The sequence below is a fragment of the Bufo gargarizans genome, chromosome 2, assembly GCF_014858855.1.
Source record: "Bufo gargarizans isolate SCDJY-AF-19 chromosome 2, ASM1485885v1, whole genome shotgun sequence".
NCBI classification, from domain to species: domain Eukaryota; kingdom Metazoa; phylum Chordata; class Amphibia; order Anura; family Bufonidae; genus Bufo; species Bufo gargarizans.
In genome coordinates, this window is record NC_058081.1 from 91,241,553 (window position 1) to 91,254,593 (window position 13,041).

A 13,041-nucleotide genomic window follows, 5' to 3' on the forward strand; every position below is an offset into this window, starting at 1 on the left:
TACAGCGCGGATACGAGGTGGTCAGGCCAGGAGCTGCCGCGTACGCGTGCCTGTGTGCGCACCCATAGTCTCGGCCACCCCCAGAGAGGCCAACGATTCTTCCTGTGGTGTGCAAGCACGACCACTGCTGCTGGATTACCGGGTGGTCGTAACCATGGAAACGAGACGTGTATAATGTGATGGAAAATAGGCAATCACAATACATTAGTATCTACCTGATAAATGCTATTTGCAGAAGTGAGACAGCCCCTTTAAGGGCGTGGCCTGTCATGGACTTTGGACTTTTTTTTTCTTCTTCTGCGCATTTCAAAAGCCATATCTGTTATACTTTTCACTCAACATAGCAAGAGCTTGATTTTCCCCAGATGAGCTCACTGTTTCAATAGTAACATTATGGGGTACAGTACATATCGCTTTATATTCCCTTTTTTTTTTTTTTTTTTTACAAAAACTAGTTCTGGCAATTATTTTTAGGATTCACCATAATCTGATAATGTAGAAGCTGCAGTTTTCTATCATTTTTACCAGCGCTGAAAACCGCATAAGAGTCACAGAAGGCCTCCAGCACGCCATCCGTTTTGCACACATTTTCCACAAATTGCAGATCCACAAAATACACATAATGTACTTTTCTCACTTGCATCGCCAGAAATGCACTTTGTTGCATTTTTTCTTGCAAAATGGACAAGAATAGGGCATGTTCTGTAATTTGCGTTACGGCCACACAGATGTAGACCGTATTCTGGTGACAGATGTGTGATGTCCCCATTTTTTGTGGACCCAAATGAATGGGTCTGCGTGTGAGCCACGAAAAATGCAGATCCCTATAAGAAAAATGTACCCTAAGGGCTCTTGCATACGACCGTATGTATTTTGCGGTCCACAAAAAATACGGATGACGTTACGTGTGCATTCCGTATTTTGCGGAACAGGACAGCTGGCCCCTAATAGAACACAACTATCCTTGTCCATTATGTGGACAATAATAGGACAAGTTCTATCTTTTAGCGGAACGGAAACGGGATGCACACGGAGTACTTTCTGGGGGTTTTGCGGACCAATTGAAATGAATGGTTCCGTTTAAGGTCCGCAGAAAAAACAGAACAGACACAGAAAGAAAATACATTCGTATGCAAGAGGCCTAAGGCCACCCATACGGGACCGCACATGCTGAGGCACCTTCAGTTTGGCCGGCACAGACTTGAATGGGTCCGCAAGACCGCAATCTGTCCGCACCGCAAAGAAAATAGAGCATGTTCTATTTTTTTGCGGTGCGAAGGCCACAGATTGAAATGCCACGGATGCATCCCATAGTGCTTCTGTGGTCTTCCGCTCTGTATGTTCTGGATTGCGGACCCATTCATGTGATCCGCGATACAGTGTGCACACGGCCGGTGCCCGCATATATGTTTGCGGGCCGGGCACAGCCAGCATACATTCGTGTGCACAAGTCCTAAGATTGTTTTCACACATAGGTTTTCCTAGCGTTTTTTCTGCTCTTTTGTGTCTTCATTTTTGCCTTTTTTTTTTTTTTGCACCTATTTTTTATATATTTTTCTCTTTACTGTAAAACACTAGCTGCAGATTTTAACTGAGAGCCTGCTAGCGTTTTTTGTCTTTCTGGCTTCTTTTAAAAAAACTCAGCCCACTAGAGCTCTTGGCACTTTTTCAGACGATGACTCCGCTCACACAACTCTCCCCACGCTACTCCCCCTGTTTAGAAAGTGTCGCGGACGATGTAGAAACACTATTTGTGCCTGGATTTAGGCACAGTGGCGTTTAACCACCTCCCGTCCGCCCATAGACTATAAACGTCCTATGGGTGGATCTCTATTTCTGAATGGACGTTCCAGAACGTCCGTTCAGAAACTGCAGCTGCACGCTAATCGTCAGTGACAGAAGGGCAACCCTTAGAGAAGGCAGGGACAGTGCCCAGGTGTCCCTGCCTTCTGGATCGCTGCATACCCAGCGGTCACCGTGAATGTGATTCTCCGGGACCGGAGAGTGCGGGAGCGGTGTGAGGTCTTTCAGAGACCTCGATCAGCCCCGCACTGAGGCTGTACAGCGCTGTATTGCGCAGTACAGCCTCTCTGGGGGGTGAAAATGTCCCCCAGAGGTCTTGTACGAAAAGTGTAAAATAAAAAAGAAAGTGTTAAGAAAAAAAAAAAAGGTTTCACCTGTAAAAAAGAAATTTCCCAAGTAAGGAATAATAAATAAAAAAATATTAAAATAGAAAAAATAACATAAAATAGACATATTTGGTATTGCTGCGTCCGTGACGGTCAGCTCTATAAATATATCACATGATCGACCCAGTCCGATAAACACTATAAAAAAATATATAACTAACTGTCAAAAAAATTGTCACCTTACATCACAAAAAGTGCAACACCAAGTGATCAAAAAGGTGTATGTCCCACAAAATGGTACCAATAAAACCGTCACCTCATCCCGCAAAAAATAAGCCCCTACATAAGAAAATCTCTCAAAAATTAAAAACTGTAGCTCTCAGAACCCCATATGATGCACTTTCCCGCCCCCCCCCCCCCAAAGTGGGGGGGGGGGGGGAAATGCCCCTGCGTCTTATGGGGCGAATGCTTCCATTTTACATCGCAGCCTGCAATGTATGATCCGGGAGGGAGGAGGGGCTGGAGTCCGGAACTAGGGGCGGGGCCCGATGCAGTCACTGTACTCTTACACCGGGCCCCGCCGCTCACCGAAGTATTTATAAACATGAATCCTTATCCTTTATTAAGTTTAACTAACGCTGCGCTCTCCCATGTTCCCCGGTATCCCCACAGCACTTACGAACAAGCTTCCATAGCAGGCAGAGCGGACGGCAGCAGTAACGTCACTCACTGGCGTCGAGCGCTTGCTCCTCCCACTTTATGAATGAAGCAGGCGGAGCAGGCACGCGACGCCAGTGAGTGACGTTACTGCTGCCGTCCGCTCTGCCTGCTATGGAAGCTTGTTCGTAAGTGCTGTGGGGATACCGGGGAACATGGGAGAGCGCAGCGTTAGTTAAACTTAATAACAGGATAAGGATTCATGTTTATAAATACTTCAGTGAGTGGTGGGCTGGTGTATTGGGGGACACTGTTATGAGGGTGATCTGTGGATGACATATAGCAGTGTCATCCACAGATCCCCCATAACAGTGCCATCCACAGATCCCCCACCCCATAACAGTGCCATCCACAGATCCCCCACCCCATAACAGTGCCATCCACAGATCCCCCACCCCATAACAATGCCATCCACAGATCCCCCCACCCCATAACAGTACCATCCACAGACCCCCCCATAACAGTGCCATCCACAGATCCCCCATAACAGTGCCATCCACACATCCCCCATAACAGTGCCATCCACACATCCCCCATAACAGTGCCATCCACAGATCCCCCTTAACAGTTCCATCCACAGATCCCCCACCCCATAACAATGCCATCCACAGATCCCCCCACCCCATAACAGTGCCATCCACAGATCCCCCATAACAGTGCCATCCACAGATCCCCCATAACAGCGCCATCCACAGATCCCCATAACAGTGCCATCTACACATCCCCCATAACAGTGCCATCCACAGATCCCCCCATAACAGTTCCATCCACAGATCCCCCACCCCATAACAATGCCATCCACAGATCCCCCCACCCCATAACAATGCCATCCACAGATCTCCCACCCCATAACAGTGCCATCCACAGATCCCCCATAACAGTGCCATCCACAGATCCCCCATAACAGTGCCATCCACAGATACCCATCTTCATAACCGTAGTGAGACCTCAGCACACGTCTAGTTGGATGGCTTTTGTGGGTGCACGTCTCCCGATAGCCTCCTTCCACCCGCGGAGTGAAATAGTAGCTTTGAATAAGTGTTTCAGAGACAGCACACCAAGGTCAGCAGGGTAGCTTTATATTCAATCTTTATTTACTAGTGGTACAATCTCAAGACATTTATTGCTTATTGCAACGTTTCGGGCCCAGTTCGGTGCCCTTTGTCAAGCTATAAATGCAAATATAAACACAGAACAGTACAATTAAAAATTCATATACATATCAATTCACATGAAATATTTCATATCTATCACTCCTTAAAGGGCTTCTGTCACCCCACTAAAGTGATTTTTTTTTTTTGGGCTAGTGAAATTAGTTATATTGCGATATATCACAATATAATTGTGTTACTTACTTTGATCCAGCAGTTTCTGCAAAAAATGAAGTTTTATCATATGTAAATTCGGTCTCTAACAGCAAGTAGGGCGGCTACTTGCTGGTAGCTGCTGCAGAAATCCGCCCCCTCGTCGTGTTGATTGACAGGGCCAGCCGGGATCTCCTCCTCCGGCCAGCCCTGTCGGCATTTCAAAAATGGCGCGCCTGTGTGGATTCGGCGCAGGCGCTCTGAGATGAGGAGGCTCGTCTCCTCAGCACTCCCTCAGTGCGCCTGCGCGATGACGTCTTCTATTTCGATGATGTCATCGGCGCAGGCGCACTGAGGGAGTTCTGAGGAGACGAGCCTCCTCATCTCAGAGCGCCTGCGCCGAATCCACACAGGCGTGCGATTTTTGAAATGCCGACAGGGCTGGCCGGAGGAGGAGATCCCGGCTGGCCCTGTCAATCAACACGGCGAGGGGGCGGATTTCTGCAGCAGCTACCAGCAAGTAGCCGCCCTACTTGCTGGTAGAGACCAAATTTACATATATTAAAACTTCGTTTTTTGCAGAAACTGCTGGATCAAAGTAAGTAACACAATTATATTGTCATATATCGCAATATAACTAATTTGACTAGCCCAAAAAAAAAAAAACACTTTAGTGGGGTGACAGAAGCCCTTTAACAAGTGAGAGCTCATCCAAAAGGCCATCAACAATTCATCTGTTGTATTAATAAATAGATAATTCATGTCATAAAGGGAGACGTGGCTAGCATGCAAGTACTGATCCTATATCATTTAGACACTTGATTTTATATCAATTTAGACACATGATTTGATGGTAGACAAAGCCGTAGACATCAGTTCCTCTGTGGTCCAACATTCGTATAAGGCACTGGCGCCAGTCAATTATTTCATTAAAAAGAGCGGCTGTGCGCTAGCGTCAAGAGTCATATGTTTATGATACAGGAAAGCAATGAATATCATTTGGAAGGACATGCTAAGGACATGTTTCAGGCAAGCATGATTGGGGAGACATGTTTCAGGCATGATTTGGGAAAAATATTTTCTAGAAAAAATGGGTTAAGACATGATTTGGAGAAAACATGATTAAAGTAGAGAGCCAAAGAGCCAGAACCTGATTAGAGCATAGAACCCAAAACACGACTGCAGTGGCAGGCTCGATACATGATTATAGTAAGACATTAATTACAGGATGCGACATGGTTAAAGTATATGGTCATCCTTAAGGTCTATGATTTAGATGCGATTTCAGGGTTATGGGGGTTGCCCAAGTTATATTATCACAAAATGAACCCTTGTATTCACCCTGGGGAGGGAAGTGGCGTTCGAAATGTCATGTAAGAATACAAGAACCTGTAGCACATATGAGGGCTATACAGCCATTTGGTATAGTGGCAGCAGCAGTCTGATTCCAGAGCCTAAATGCCGGTATCGTATATTGCGCATAATATGAGTCTAAGTACAAGTACATTAGTATATCATATAAATACCTGGATGGCTGGTCTGAGTGTTTCCACGGCGTGCGGTGCATGCGGAGCACGCCGTGGTATTTTATTTAGAATCAAAGCCGGACATCCGGCGGTAGCCGGCGTGTGTGGGGAGCGGAGCTGCGGTGCGTAGCCAACGTGTGTGGGGGGCGGAGCTGCAGTGTGTAGGGACTTTGCGCATGCGCATTACCCCTGTATGCCCGCCGCGCCATCTTGGTTCCTGGAGTTCAGTGGGAAGAAGGACTGGCGCATGCCCAGTGATGTCTAGAGTCCCCTACGGCCATTTAAGGTCCTGGTCTGGGAGGGTATTGTATATACTATAGTGGGGATGCGATTAAGTGCATGTCCATTGTATCTTGGGATCTAAAATTCGTAGACATCATTCTGATAAGGGGTGGTGGTGTGATTCAATTGTCTCAATATGGTGCTACTGGTTTTTGCATATCAAACACATACACTTTTCATATCTATAACTATAACTATGTCTGTAGGCATACTATACCCAATGGCAGCGATACATTAAAGGGGTTGTCCAGGTTCAGAGCTGAACCTGGACAGCCCTCCATTTCCCCCCCGGCAGCCCCCCTGACATGAGCATCGGAGCAGTTCATGCTCCGATGCTCTCCTTTGCCCTGCGCTAAATCGCGCAGGGCAAAGGCATTTTTCTGAGTTCCGGTGACGTACCGGGGCTCTCTATGGGGCTGACAGGAACCCCGGTGACGTCACCGGCACTGATGGGCGGGATTTGGCTCTGCCCTAGCCAGTAAAACGGCTAGGGCAGAGCTAAAGCCCGCCCCTCAGAGCCGGTGACGTCACCGAACACACTGCTGGGCGGAAGTTACCGCCCGGCAGTGTGTTATTGTAAACACAAGAGCCTGTGCCCTGCGCGATCTAGCGCAGGGCACAGGAGCGCATCGGAGCATGAGATGCTCCGATGCCAGGCTCAGGAGGGCTGCCGGGGTGAAAATAAGGGTATGTCCGGGTTCAGCTCTGAACCCGGACAACCCCTTTAATTGGACTATAGATGTTTAATGAAGGGTGGTCTATAGTGAACGTTCTACGTGGAATCATGGGGATACGTTGTGAAGGAAGAACCTATTGGAGAGAAATGTGAGAAACGTATAAGTTAAACATTCGTGAAATTAGGCATATTTATAATCCTTATTTAGACCTCCCGGGCCCAAGGTCCCCAGGCGGCAGATCCATTGCATTTCTCTTGAATGTAACATGTCATCACGACCCCCCCCCTCTCCGGGGTTTTGGGACCCAATCGATCACCTGAAAGCGTAATTGGCTAGGCGTGTGTTTGTGTTCCTGGAAATGTTGTACTAAAGGGGCTTCCTTTTTGTTGGTGCGGATATTGGACTTATGCTGGCTAATTCTGTCCTTTATTTTTTGTGTGGTTTCACCCACATATCCCAAGCCACAGGGGCATTTGATGAGATAAATGACATAATTTGTCATACATGAGAAATGGCCCCTTATATAGTACTTTTTCCCCTGAGGAGGGGTGCGTGAAAGAATTTCCTTTTGTGACATTGCCACACTGGGCACATCCCAAGCATGGCTAAGTACCCAAGTTGGGTGATCCCGTGATGGTGCGTTGTGCATCAATTTTCATAGATCCAAGATCGGATCTCACCAGTTGGTCACGGATAATGGGTGGACGTTTATAGGACATCAGGGGTCTGAGGTGAAAAACACTGGGGATACTGCTCTGCAGGATCTGCCAGTGTTTATACACAATTCTTTTAATGGAAGTACTCCAAGTGGAGTAGGTCGTTACACAGGGGATTCTGCTGTCCTGTTTAGTGCCAGATTTTGTTTTTGGTTTTAGGAGGTCATCTCTACTTGTGTTGCTTACACGTTGTGCGTGTTCTCTCAATATTTTGGGTGGGAACCCGCGAACTGCGAACTTATTGTTCATTTGTGTTAGCCTTACTTTTACCCTCATCAGTTGTGATAGTGGGAGTGAATTGATTAGGCCCGGTGGGTGATAGCTTTCGTATAACAAAAGACTATTCCTGTCTGTGGGTTTCGTGAATAGGTCATAATGTAAATGGCTATTTTCTACCTGGAGGAGAACATCGAGGAACGGAATCTTTGTCTGACTAGTCTCCAAGGAGAAAGCAATGGACCCCACTGCTGAGTTCAGATCCCGATGGAAGCTCTGTAGGTCTTCTAGTGATCCCTGCCACAAACAGAAAATGTCATCAATATAGCGTAGCCAAGTTTTTACACATTTGTCAAACAGTTGATGGGTATAAACAAATTGTTCTTCAAAGGCATTCATGTATATAACCGCGAATGTCGGTGCCACATTACATCCCACCCGCTACCTGTAGGTAAAAATCATCCTCAAATAGAAAATAGTTATTTTTCAACACAAAATTTTGTAATTCTTTGATAAAGAGGTTTTCCTCAAGTGAGTATTCCTGGTGTTGTACCAGGGTCTCCATCACAGTCCTAATACCATCCTCCATGGGAATGTTAGTACAGGGAGTGCAGAATTATTAGGCAAATGAGTATTTTGACCACATCATCCTCTTTATGCATGTTGTCTTACTCCAAGCTGTATAGGCTCGAAAGCCTACTACCAATTAAGCATATTAGGTGATGTGCATCTCTGTAATGAGAAGGGGTGTGGTCTAATGACATCAACACCCTATATCAGGTGTGCATAATTATTAGGCAACTTCCTTTCCTTTGGCAAAATGGGTCAAAAGAAGGACTTGACAGGCTCAGAAAAGGCAAAAATAGTGAGATATCTTGCAGAGGGATGCAGCACTCTTAAAATTACAAAGCTTCTGAAGCGTGATCATCGAACAATCAAGTGTTTCATTCAAAATAGTCAACAGGGTCGCAAGAAGCGCGTGGAAAAACCAAGGCGCAAAATAACTGCCCATGAACTGAGAAAAGTCAAGCGTGCAGCTGCCAAGATGCCACTTGCCACCAGTTTGGCCATATTTCAGAGCTGCAACATCACTGGAGTGCCCAAAAGCACAAGGTGTGCAATACTCAGAGACATGGCCAAGGTAAGAAAGGCTGAAAGACGACCACCACTGAACAATACACACAAGCTGAAACGTCAAGACTGGGCCAAGAAATATCTCAAGACTTTTAGATTTTTCTAAGGTTTTATGGACTGATGAAATGAGAGTGAGTCTTGATGGGCCAGATGGATGGGCCCGTGGCTGAATAGGTAAAGGGCAGAGAGCTCCAGTCCGACTCAGACGCCAGCAAGGTGGAGGTGGAGTACTGGTTTGGGCTGGTATCATCAAAGATGAGCTTGTGGGGCCTTTTCGGGTTGAGGATGGAGTCAAGCTCAACTCCCAGTCCTACTGCCAGTTTCTGGAAGACACCTTCTTCAAGCAGTGGTACAGGAAGAAGTCTGCATCCTTCAAGAAAAACATGATTTTCATGCAGGACAATGCTCCATCACACGCTTCCAAGTACTCCACAGCGTGGCTGGCAAGAAAGGGTATAAAAGAAGAAAATCTAATGACATGGGGTTCACCTGATCTGAACCCCATTGAGAACCTGTGGTCCATCATCAAATGTGAGATTTACAAGGAGGGAAAACCGTACACCTCTCTGAACAGTGTCTGGGAGGCTGTGGTTGCTGCTGCACGCAATGTTGATGGTGAACAGATCAAAACACTGACAGAATCCATGGATGGCAGGCTTTTGAGTGTCCTTGCAAAGAAAGGTGGCTATACTGGTCACTGATTTGTTTTTGAATGTCAGAAATGTATATTTGTGAATGTTGAGATGTTATATTGGTTTCACTGGTAAAAATAAATAATTGAAATGGGCAGTGGCGTACCAAGGGGGGGGGGGGGGCGGGCCGCCCCGGGTGCCACTCACAAGGGGGGTGCTGACGCCGGAGTCACCTGTCCCCGGCTTCATCCACTGCGGCGACCGTGCGACGCGACTCGGCGCCGGCTTCGGTCCGGTGGAAGAAGGATTATTGCGGCGGCGGGCGGCACGCAACATGACGTGACGACGTCACGACGCTGATGCCGCGCCGCCGCCTTCACGGATCAGAAGGATCCCATCCATGATCCATCTATTATACCAGCGCAGCGGTCGGACGGCGGGGGGCATCATCAATATAAATGTGAAACACACACAAGTAAAGTTAAGTAAATAATTGTGTAATTAAGGGGGGGGGGGGTCGGGGTGTACCGTGTAATTAAGGTGGGGAGGGAGGGGGTGTAATTAAGGGGGGGGGGTTTGTTATTAAGGGGAGAAGAGAGGGTGTAATTAAGGGGGGGGGTGCAGGATTTGTTCATTTTATTGATGGGGATTTGGATTTTTTCTCTTTTTGGTGCAGATGGAAAGTGATTTTTTTTAAGGGGGTGCAGCCTGCACCCCCTTAAAAAAAATCCCTTTCCATCTGTACCAAAAAGAAAAAAAATCCAAATCCCCATCAATAAAATGAACAAATCCTGCACCCCCCCCCCTTAATTACACCCCCTCCCTTAATAACACCCCCCCTTAATTACAACGGAAGGTAAGCGAGTGGATCTCCAGCCTGCCAGCGGCGATCGCTCGCTGGCAGGCTGGAGATCCGAATTTTTTTAACCCCTAACAGGTATATTAGACGCTGTTTTGATAACAGCGTCTAATATACCTGCTACCTGGTCCTCTGGTGGTCCCTTTTGTTTGGATCGACCACCAGAGGACACAGGCAGCTCTGTAAAGTACAACAAAACACCACTACACTACACCCCCCCTGTCACTTATTAACCCCCTTTGAACCACTGATCACCCCTGATCACCCCATATAGACTCCCTGATCACCCCCCTGTCATTGATCACCCCCCTGTAAGGCTCCATTCAGAGGTCCGTATGATTTTTACGGATCCACTGATACATGGATCGGATCCGCAAAACACATGCGGACGTCTGAATGGAGCCTTACAGGGGGGTGATCAATGACGGAGGTGATCAGGGAGTCTATATGGGTGATCACCCCTCTGTCATTGATCACCCCCCTGTAAGGCTCCATTCAGATGTCCACATGTGTTTTGCGGATCCGAAAATTTGTAAAAATATTATTGAAAACATTGAAAAAAGTTTGTGCATGTTTTCTTATCTTTTGTTAAGTTGCCTAATAATTATGCACAGTAATAGTCACCTGCACACACAGATATCCCCCTAAAATAGCTAAAACTAAAAACAAACTAAAAACTACTTCCAAAAATATTCAGCTTTGATATTAATGAGTTTTTTGGGTTCATTGAGAACATGGTTGTTGTTCAATAATAAAATTAATCCTCAAAAATACAACTTGCCTAATAATTCTGCACTCCCTGTATACAGACTAGAGACATCCATGGTAACCAGAATTGAGTCAGTTCCGTGGATGTCCAGACCCTTGGTCTTATTGATAAAGTCTGTAGTGTCCAAAATGAAGGATTTCCCTAACTGGGCATAGGGGCGTAAAAGTTTGTCCAGAAGGATTGCGGCTGGCTGGAAACGGAATCACACCCTGAGACTATGGGACGGCCTGGGGGGTTTATTAGGCTTTTATGGATCTTAACAGTGCCATCCACAGATCCCCCATAACAGTGCCATCCACAGATCCCCCATAACAGTGCCATCCACAGATCCCCCATAACAGTGCCATCCACAGTTCAGAACATGGACACATTAAAACATAATTTTTTTGTTTCAAAAATGCTATTATTGTGTAAAACTTAAATAAATAAGAAAAAGTATACATATTAGGTATCGCCACATCCGTAACGATCTGCTCTATAAAAATGTCACTTGACCGAACCCCTCAGGTGAACGCTGTAAAAATAAATAAATAAAAACTGTGCTAAAACAACCAATTTCTTTGGTCACCTTGCCCCATAAAGTGTTATAATAGATGATCAAAAAATCATATGTACCCAACAATAGTACCAATAAAACTGGCACCTTATCACCTAGTTTCCAAAATGGGGTCACTTCTTGGGAGTTTCTACTGTAAGGGTGCATCATCAGGGGGGCTTCAAATGGGACATGGCATCTAAAAACCGTGTGGAGTTCCTTTTCTTCTGCGCCCTGCCGTGTGCCCATACAGCAGTTTATGACCACATGTGGGGTGTTTCTATAAACCGCAGAATCTGGTTAATAAATATAGTTTTGTTTGGCTGTTAACCATCGTGTGTTAAAGAAAAAATTGGATTAAAATGGAAAATCTGCCAAAAAAGTGAAATTAGAATGTGTCACGAAAAAACAATCTCTGAATGACTTGGATAAGTAAAGGTGTTCCAAAGTTATTACCACATAAAGTGAGATATGTCAGATTTGCAAAATTAGGCCTGGTCAGAAAGGGGGCAAATGGCCCAGATGGGAAGTGGTTAAAAAGTCACAATGTTACAGTTTGAAACTTTTTTATTCCAGTTTCTGGTTTGCAAAAAAAAAAAGTCACAACCACAAAAAAAATGCAGGTACCCTAAAAAAAAGCGTGTGGTTATTCTTGCATTTTTAAAGGCCCCCAAAAAAATAAGTCAGACAAAATTCATGGGTGTAAGTCCTGTACGCAAGACTCGGACCTCTGGAACCAGAGAACTGGGTGGTGATTTCATTTGGATCAGTGTTGTCGCAGTGTGAACAAAGTTTTACCGCACTCACACGTGTCACATCTGGATGATATGAATTGTTTTGTGTTTAGCGAAATTTGAAAAATTCAGGAAATCGTAGGGTCTGAATTGAACGTTTGATTTTATTCTGTTGATAAAGCAAATTTTAATTTTTCTTGGTGCCCTTTTGGGGTGAATACTACTGTTTCATCTCCTTTGTTTGGGGGGCTGAGTAAACAAAAAAGGCAATTTAGGCATTTTTTCAAATTGTTATTTCATACAACGTTCACTGATCATTTTATTGTATGGGACGTTACAGACAGCAATACCATTTATGTGCAGTTTTTTTTATTGTATTGTATTATTTTTGTACATAAAATGAATGACACTTGTAAGTGAAAAGAATGTGATTTTTTTTTCTGATTACGTCCCAATAGAGGGATCACCGGTAATACTTCTATACCCTGATGTATTATGTCAGTTGCAGTAAGCAGGGGTGGATTGGCCACTGACTTTAGAGGGAAATTTCCCGGTGGGCCGATGCCCAGGGGGCCGCCTGAGCCCTCCTCACAACTGGCCAATGGAGGTTTTTGGGGATGTATTTTGTGATGGACTGTGGTATTTGGCTCTGTTGGGGCGGTATAATATGCCACAATTTTGTATTGCTGGCCCGGCCTTCCATCAATTTGGACCCGACTACAAAATGGGGCCCCTTTTAGCATTTTTTCCAGGGCCACTTTTAGTTCCCAGTCCGCCCCTGGCCGTACGGCTGGGACTACACGGAGACTTT